This window comes from Gadus chalcogrammus, chromosome 8, assembly GCF_026213295.1.
Source record: "Gadus chalcogrammus isolate NIFS_2021 chromosome 8, NIFS_Gcha_1.0, whole genome shotgun sequence".
Lineage (NCBI taxonomy): Eukaryota > Metazoa > Chordata > Actinopteri > Gadiformes > Gadidae > Gadus > Gadus chalcogrammus.
Genome location: NC_079419.1, coordinates 11,074,355 through 11,082,789, shown reverse-complemented (window position 1 = coordinate 11,082,789; position 8,435 = coordinate 11,074,355).

Below are 8,435 nucleotides of genomic sequence, written 5' to 3'. Positions count from 1 at the left end.
GTCTACCCTACACAGTAGGCAGTATCTACTCATTAAGATCAAAAGGAGTACGTAGATATAAGAGTTGATACTGCCTACTGTGTAGCTATACGGTGTAGGCCTAGGGCAGGGGTGCCCAACCAGTCGATCGCGGTCTACCAGTAGATCGCCGACAGATCCCAAGTCGATCGCGAAGGGGTGAATAAAAAAAAAAAAAAAAAAAAAAAAAAAATTTTTTTTTTTTTTTTTTAATGAAATTAAATTTGCGCGGTAGCGCATGTGCTGTTAACAGCAGTTGAAAGCCGTCAACAGTAGTTACACACTCCTAAACGTTGGCATGGCTGAGGGGAAACAAGCTAAGACCTACCATTTTCACCCTGAGTGGGAGGAAGATTATTGATTATCGTTGAGAAGGTGCCGTGCGCAGACGGAATGAAACCCCCATTGAAGTCCGTAGGTTCACGATACAACCCCCCCCCCCCCCCCCCCCCCCGTCAACAATTGTTCTCTACCCCCCCCCCCCCCCCCCCCCCCCCCCCGGCTTGAAGGTAGGTTTGCTGGTAGATCTCGGGAGGTTGGCTACTTGAAAAGTAGATCTTGGGTCAAAAAAGGTTGGGCACCCCTGGCCTAGGGTGTAGGTCTGCTGTGTAGGCCGCTAAGGGTGTAGGTCTGCTGTGTAGCCACTGCAAGACGTTATTTGTTATTTGACACAATGCTATTTTCTCTGTACAATTTGAAAACTCTGAAGATGCATTTGTACATTTGTGTTTTGTTGAATAGTGTTGACATGAAATGACTCCACACAATATGTCCAACAATACCACAGTGCTATGAATTTACATTTCCTTTATTGGTCTGAATATTGAAGAATGTTCATTCGTTCATTCAGAATTGCATCACCAATGATAATCCACCTCCTCTTGCACTCAGTGAACACAATCCCTTCAAAAATATCAGCTGATATCAGTGCGTGTAGTGGTGGCCCCGAAGTAATAATAACAGAACAGGACTTCACATGATGGCTGCACATCAAGGCAGCACCACATTTATTGTCAACGTAACACATTAGAATCAAAAAAATAAGGACAAACATGGCTGCCTCTTTCTGTTTGTCCACACAAACAGGAAGAAACCATCATTAACACTTCATATTATAACAAAATACAACAATGTTATCCAAATAAAACTTCATATTATTAAAAACCCAAACATAGGTACACTCCAGACACAGTAACAGGTTGTTACTGTAGTCTCTAGTCTGCGACCAGGCCGTGCCACGCCTACACAGGCTCCTCCCCATGGCAGGTACACAGGCCCCTCCCCCACGGCAGGTACACAGGCCCCTCCCCCACGGCAGGTACACAGGCCCCTCCCTCACAGCAGGTAAACGGCAGGTGTGACCCCCATGTGTGATGCCCCATCTGTGACGTCCCAGGTTTGACGGCCTAGGTGTAGGTGTGACGACCCAGGTGTGAAAGCCCAGGTATGTTCTGGTCTATTACTAGGAAGCTCACACCACCTCTTACCCTGCTAACTAGAGCTAACCTTCAGAAGCTCTGTAAATAGGAAACACTGTTGAATGAGTCTAGACTCTGGGCTGTATCAGGTATCCCCTAATGTAACCCTCTGTCATCCACAAAGGTTTACATCAGGGGTTTTATCAACACTTAATTTATTACTTTTGATTAATTTATTACGGTTAATCTAATTTATAGATTAACCATAACTTCTGTGCCCTTCACATTTATGCCTCTGTGTTGATCTCTAAATCTCTTATTTTCAAACCAAACCCAACATATCTCATGTTCCTCTTGCATTAACAATCTTTTGAACCCTCTGTAGTGTTTAAAAAAAGACCAGAAACAATGCCATCAGGTCCTTGTTGTGGTGCCAGGTAAGGGAGGGGTTGGTAGTGACTCTTGTGGGTGATACTGACTCTTGTGGGGTGGTAGTGATTTTTGTTGGGTGGTAGTGACTATTGTGGGGTGGCAGTGACTCTTTTGGGGTGGTACTGGTAGTGACTTTTGTTGGTTGGTAGTGACTCTTATGGGATGGTAGTGAGTAGAGACTATTGTGGGGTGGCAGTGACTCTTGTGGGGTTGCAGTGACTCTTGTGGGGTGGCAGTCACTCTTGTGGGGTGGTAGTGACTCTTGTGGGGTGGCTAGTGACCTGTGGGTGGTAGTGACTCTTGTGGGGTTGCAGTCGATCTTTTTGGTTGGCAGTGACTCTTTTGGGTTGGCAGTCACTCTTATGGGGTGGTAGGGACTCTTGTGGGGTGGCAGTAACTCTTTTGGGTTGGCAGTCACTCTTATGGGGTGGTAGGGACTCTTGTGGGGTGGCGGTGACTCTTTTGGGTTGGCAGTCACTCTTATGGGGTGGTAGGGACTCTTGTGGGGTGGCGGTGACTCTTTTGGGTTGGCAGTCACTCTTATGGGGTGGTAGGGACTCTTGTGGGGTGGCGGTGACTCTTTTGGGTTGGCAGTCACTCTTATGGGGTGGTAGGGACTCTTGTGGGTTGGCTAGTTACCTGTGGGTGGTAGTGGCTCAGGTAAAGCTGTTGGGTTGAGGCCCCGTGCTCATGTAGTTGAGGTCCAGTACGGAGTAGAAGAGGAGCAGATAGGGAGGAGGGGCTTGGGTCGAGGGGGGGCAGGACGTGTCCAGTTATGCACCATTCAGGCTCAGGTCTTAAATCATGTGTCTGCAGGTTCTCTGTGTTTGGTGTGGAGGATTGAGTCCATGGGGACGGGGTCATGTTGGGAGGCTGTGTCGTCGGCGGGGTCGTGTAGACGTGTGTGGCGACCGTTGACCCTGGATCAGCTCAGGAACAGGTGCTTGTCCCTCTGGAGACCCCTAATTGAGGACAACCAAATGAATCACCTGTACTCCTCATGACGGCATGTCCTGCTGCTAGCACGGTGGAGCTACCTACCTACCCGCTGCCGTGGTACTCAGAGCTCCAGTCCAAGCCCTGCGGCCCAGGCCGCCCCAGCTGGTGGTAGTCCGCTGGAGAGGACATCATCCCTCTGCTGCTCAGCATACCTCCTCCCATTGGCTGGTACTCTGACTGGAGAGAGTGGGGGTAGCCCTGGGGGAGGAAACACCAGAGACCCCATGATCAGGACCACGTCTTTCTATGGGGTCGCATCTATTGAGTCCTCTGTGTTTCCATCGCCCCTTCTACACATGCAGACTTACCCTGCCAGTTGGGTAGCACTTCCTGTATGGGTAATGTGTGAATGGGAACTGGCCTCTTATACCAATCAAAAGACACCACTGAGGACGTGTATGAATCCACCTCGGTTTATCTTCACGTGCCAACACTTTTCAGGTGATCCCATATACCAATGCAGCTTATTTTGTCTGCAAACACCCTCCGTTTCAGTAAACAGTAAATGTTGCAGAACATAGCTGCATGTGCGAATAGTGACAGTCACTAGCATTGTTGAAAGGTTATCCCAGTAATTAACTTAATTAATTATTATTAAGGGAATAATGTGGGAAAGAAGCTTATGTATGTGTGTGCATATATAAATGTATATATATTTATATATGTTGTTGTGGTGTGTGTGTGTGTGTGTGTGCGTGTGCGTGTGTTTTTGTGTGTTTGGAAAGGAGAGAGAAGGAAGACAAAAGGGAGAGCTGAGAGGAGGTGAGGGAGAGGGGGTGGTGTATATGTCAGGGGTGGGGTGAGGAAGAGGGGGAGGTGTGTGTGTGTGAGGGGGAGGGGGAGATGTAAGTTTGTGTGTGTGTTTGTGAGGGGGAAGTGTAAACAGTAGTTATCTTAATGGCAACACACGCCACAGCCTCCCCTTACCTCACAGAGAGGGGGGGAGGGAGGGAAGGAGGGAGAGAGAGTGAGAGAGGGAGGGAGAGAGGGAGAGAGAGAGAGGGAGAGAGAGGGAGAGAGGGAGAGAGAGAGAGGGAGAGGGAGAGGGAGAGAGGGAGAGGGAGAGAGAGCGTGGGCCCTGAGTATCTCTATGTTCATGTATCTTATGATCTGTTTGTGTTTGGTTGCAGCTTAGCTATATGTGAGTGTTGGTGTGTGCGTGTGTGAGAATGTTGGTGTGTGAGTGTGTATCAGAAAAGAATAAAGAGCAGGACAGCAGGTGGTTAGGCCCCACCGACCCCCTCCCACCCTCCCCCTCCTCACCTATTCATCCATTGTTTGGCAAATTCTTCTCCTTCACTCCTTCACAAAGACCCCATCTGCCTCTTTTGTCTCTCTTTCACTCACCCCCACCTCTCTCTCTCTCCGACTCTCTCTCTCTCTCTCTCTCTCACCCCCTCTCACTCTCTCTCTCTCCCACACCCCCCTCTCCCTCTCTCTCTCTCATAATTCCCCAAAAGAAGAACAACACAAGTTTGGAGCTTGTTTTGTTTGCTCTCCCCTCTCTCCCTCTCCCTGCTATAGAGGGGGGGAGTAGTGGATTATGAGGTCTGCAGGGTTTAACACACTCCAAAAGGGGGATAAAGAGTCTGGCAACCCCTCCCTTTCTTCTGGTCCAACTTATTCAATCCAGCCCCCCCCCCCCCCCCCCCCCCCCCCCCCCCCCCGGACCCATCTTCTCCCCTGGTGACCCGGGACCTGGAGGAGGAACAGGGCTCGCCCCCTTCAACGCCAGCAATCCCCCCTAAACCTCTAGTGGGTAGGGGTCCAGTGTGTAGTGGACTAGTGTGTAGTGGTCCAGTGTGTAGAGGTCATGTGTGTAGTGGTCCAGTGTGTAGTGATCTAGTGTGTAGTGGTCCAGTGTGTAGAGGTCATGTGTGTAGTGGTCCAGTGTGTAGTGATCCAGTGTGTAGTTGTCCAGTGTGTAGTGGTCCAGTGTGTAGTGGTCCAGTGTTGTGGTCTAGTGTAGGTCCTGGGGTCTCACCTGAGTGATGGCAGCAGGATGGGCCAGGCCCAAGGGGTGTCCCGCCAGCTGCTGCTGCATGTGGCTATGATGTGGGCTATGGTGGAGGTTTTGGTGGAGGTTCTGATGGGGGTTCTGGAGGTGGCTGTGGTGCTGCTGCTGCTGCTGCTGGTGGCTGTGGTGGTGGGGGCTGTGCAGCCCCCCCAGGAGGGCCTGGCTGTGTAGCGGCGGGCTGAGTTGGTGTGGAGGTGGAGAGGCTGTGGAGAGGCTGCCCACAGACAGAGCCCCCTGGTGGGGGAGGTTTGGCCTGGGGGCCGCCCCCCTGGAGGACAGCGCCTGGAGCTGGAGCTGGGAGTGCATGGGCAGGTGGGGGCTGAGGCTCGGGCTGTGGGAGGGGATTGGTGGGCCGTGGGGGTGGGGGTGAGGGTAAGGTGGGTATACCCCTGAGTGGTGGGTGGCAGGGTGCTGTTGCCCTGGGTGGGAGGGGTGATGTTGTTGCCCTTGGTGACCAGAGTGTTGACCTTGGTTACCAGGATGTGAGGGGTGATGTTGTTGCCCTTGGTTACCAGGATGTGAGGGGTGATGTTGTTGCCCTTGGTTACCAGGATGTGAAGGGTGATGTTGTTGCCCTTGGTTACCAGGATGTGAGGGGTGATGTTGTTGCCCTTGGTTACTAGGATGTTGCCCTTGGTGACCAGGGTGAGAGGGGTGTTGTTGCCCTTGGTTTCCAGCGTGTGAGGGGTGTTGTTGCCCTTGGTTACCAGCATGTGAGGGGTGTTGTTGCCCTTGGTTACCAGTGTGTGACGGATGATGTTGTTGCCCTTGGTTACCAGGGTTTGAGGGGTGTTGTTGCCCTTGGTTACCAGGGTGTGAGGGGTGATGTTGCCCTGGGTGACCAGGGTGTGAGGGGTGTTGTTGCCCTGGGTGACCGGGGTGTGATGGTTGCTGTTGCCCTTGGTGACCAGGGTGTGATGGTGGCTGTTGCCCTGGGTGACCCGGGTGTGAAGTCGGTTGCCCTGGGTGACCAGGGTGTGATGGTTGCTGTTGCCCTGGGTGACCAGGGTGTGATGGTTGTTGCCCTTGGTTACCAGGGTGTGAGGGGTGATGTTGCCCTGGGTGACCAGGGTGTGATGATTGCTGTTGCCCTGGGTGACCGGGGTGTGATGGTTGCTGTTGCCCTGGGTGACCGGGGTGTGACGGTTGTTGTTGCCCTGGGTGACCGGGGTGTGATGGTTGTTGTTGCCCTGGGTGACCAGGGTAGGTGGAGGGTTTAGATGTAAACATGGCCGGGGAGGGGGAGGGGGAGGAGGAGAGCGGGGGCTTCATGTCTGAGGGATCGTTGTAGCTCTGGAAGGACAGAAGGACACATCTGTTGGTTTACATTCACAACCAAATGACTAGTTAACCAGGGAACGCTGAACCCTCGGGTTAGTACAGCCTGATAACCCTTGGCGGGGAACCCCCATTACGGGACCCGGCTCCCTGTTAACGGGGTCTCCCCCCTGGAGTTCCCAATCTGCGTTAGCGTGACCACCAAGGTCCACGCGGTCCCTACCTGGGAGACGAGGCTTGCTCTGTAAGCCGCCAGTTGTTTGAGGTACTCCTTCTTAGCCGTCTCTGTCCTCTTCTTATACTCCTGAGGGCACAAGACAAACGTGTTGGAGTGACAGAGTCCTGAACACACGCACCAAGTTAAGCCCAGTTCAGATTTGCGACGCAACTGCTTGCAACTCGCAGCTCCTTGCGACTCCTTGCGAGGAGACGGGCTAAGACATTCAAAAAACTGGGCAGTTCACACTGCTGCACCGGGCGGCGATGTCAGGCGGTTTCCCTAGCAACTTTGAATGGTCTGGCACAGCTGAGAGCCGCAACAGCATCAGCATCATGCTAAAAAGTATCCTAACTTAGGTTTGAGATTAGGTTTGTATCTAGTCTCCGTGCGCAACCCCGCCTTCTCCAGTGATCCAAGAAAGCTTGCACTGTGACGAACAGGGACATTTTACCCCCTCGGTTTTATGCAGGAAACTTGAGATAAGACGGTGTAATAGTCGGGCATGCCAAGCCGAGACTGAACCGGCTTGACAGTTTAAAAATGCCTAATGACAGCAAGTTAGAAAGCCGATAATATGGAGCCGCAGTTGCCGTAGGCCTACCTCAGCGGCAGAAACAGGGTGCCTACGCCAATCTTTGTAGAGAGCCTTCTACGGGCAAAAACTGTTTATTTTTATTGATCCCCTTCAAGAATTTGTGTGTAAAGGGGTGGGTCTAGGCCAGGGGTACTCAAGTAGAAATGATGAGGGGCCACACATTTTATTTTCAGTGACTCAAGGGGCCGGTCGGTATACGTGTGACTGAGGCCGATATATGCTCTGTTTTAGACGTAACGCGTAAGCACGTAAGATGCATAACCCCCCCTTGCGCGGTAAAATATCCCCCCTTACGTGCTTAAGTGCGTCGGCCAAAATTCCTGACTATGCGACTAAAACACTACGGCCCTACGCAGCTCGCAAAGACTGTTATTGGCCAGCTAACCACATCCTTTCAGGAGTCTCACATTTCCGGTTTTACAGCATAATAGCGCCATTTTTAAAAGGCCGTGACAAAAGCAAATGAAGAATTTTGAAGAAGGAGAAGAAGAAAACACAAGAACGAATTATGATAATTATAAATATAAACAAGCCAGCGATTTCCACTTCCACGCCCACAGATTTGTTCGTTGCTCCCCCTACTGTTCTGGCGGAGAATCCCCTTGCAACACGCGCAATCCTTAAGGAACCTTAAAGGAACCGTAAATCAAAACTTGTCTAAAACAAGTCCCTTGTGTAAATTACGTGCTTACGTCTCTGCGTCTAAAACGACCCTAAATCGGCCTTGACTGCTGAGATGTACTGTCTGCCTCGAGTTTGGGAGGGCTGGAGCGGTCTGTGGGCTGGAGTGCTATCTGTTTATCGTTGCAACCCCCAGCCTCGTATTGAGATTGCGGCGTGCGGTTTCAAAATAAGAGCGCCCAGCACGATTTTTTATTTTTTTTTTATTTTTTTAATAATTAAAACAACTTTTCAAAACAGCTCGAGGGCCATTAATAGACACCCCGCGGGCCACAAAAGGCCCGCGGGCCGCTACTTGAGTATGGCTGGTCTAGGCTATATTCTCGCCTTTCTCCTTTGTAAAGCCCACTGTAGGCCTATTGCTTTTTGGCCGATACTGCGCCCATTCCTTGATTTGTTCTCCCGCGGCACTCCAAACAAATAATTTCGTTCCAATGTTCGTCCAATCTACTCCAATAGTGGTCCGGCATTGAGTTTAAATCCAACTCTAACGAATAAATGGTCCAGTTTTAAGTTTCATAGAATATTTATACATTCCCAGGGCATGTTAAATAAGTGCATGCCCCGCCAGTCGTAACACACTTGTAAAATGCAGTCGTCGATTGATGGAATGGGTTATTTCATAGGCTACATCATCACAAACGAAAACTGAGAACTAATCAAATAAATAACAGATTAACACATTTGAACTAAATATTTATGATCCCGCAATGTTGACCTGAAGTTGGCGCCACTGATTGGTAGACTGTCGGAAGGGTGGTAGGCCTACTAAAAGGT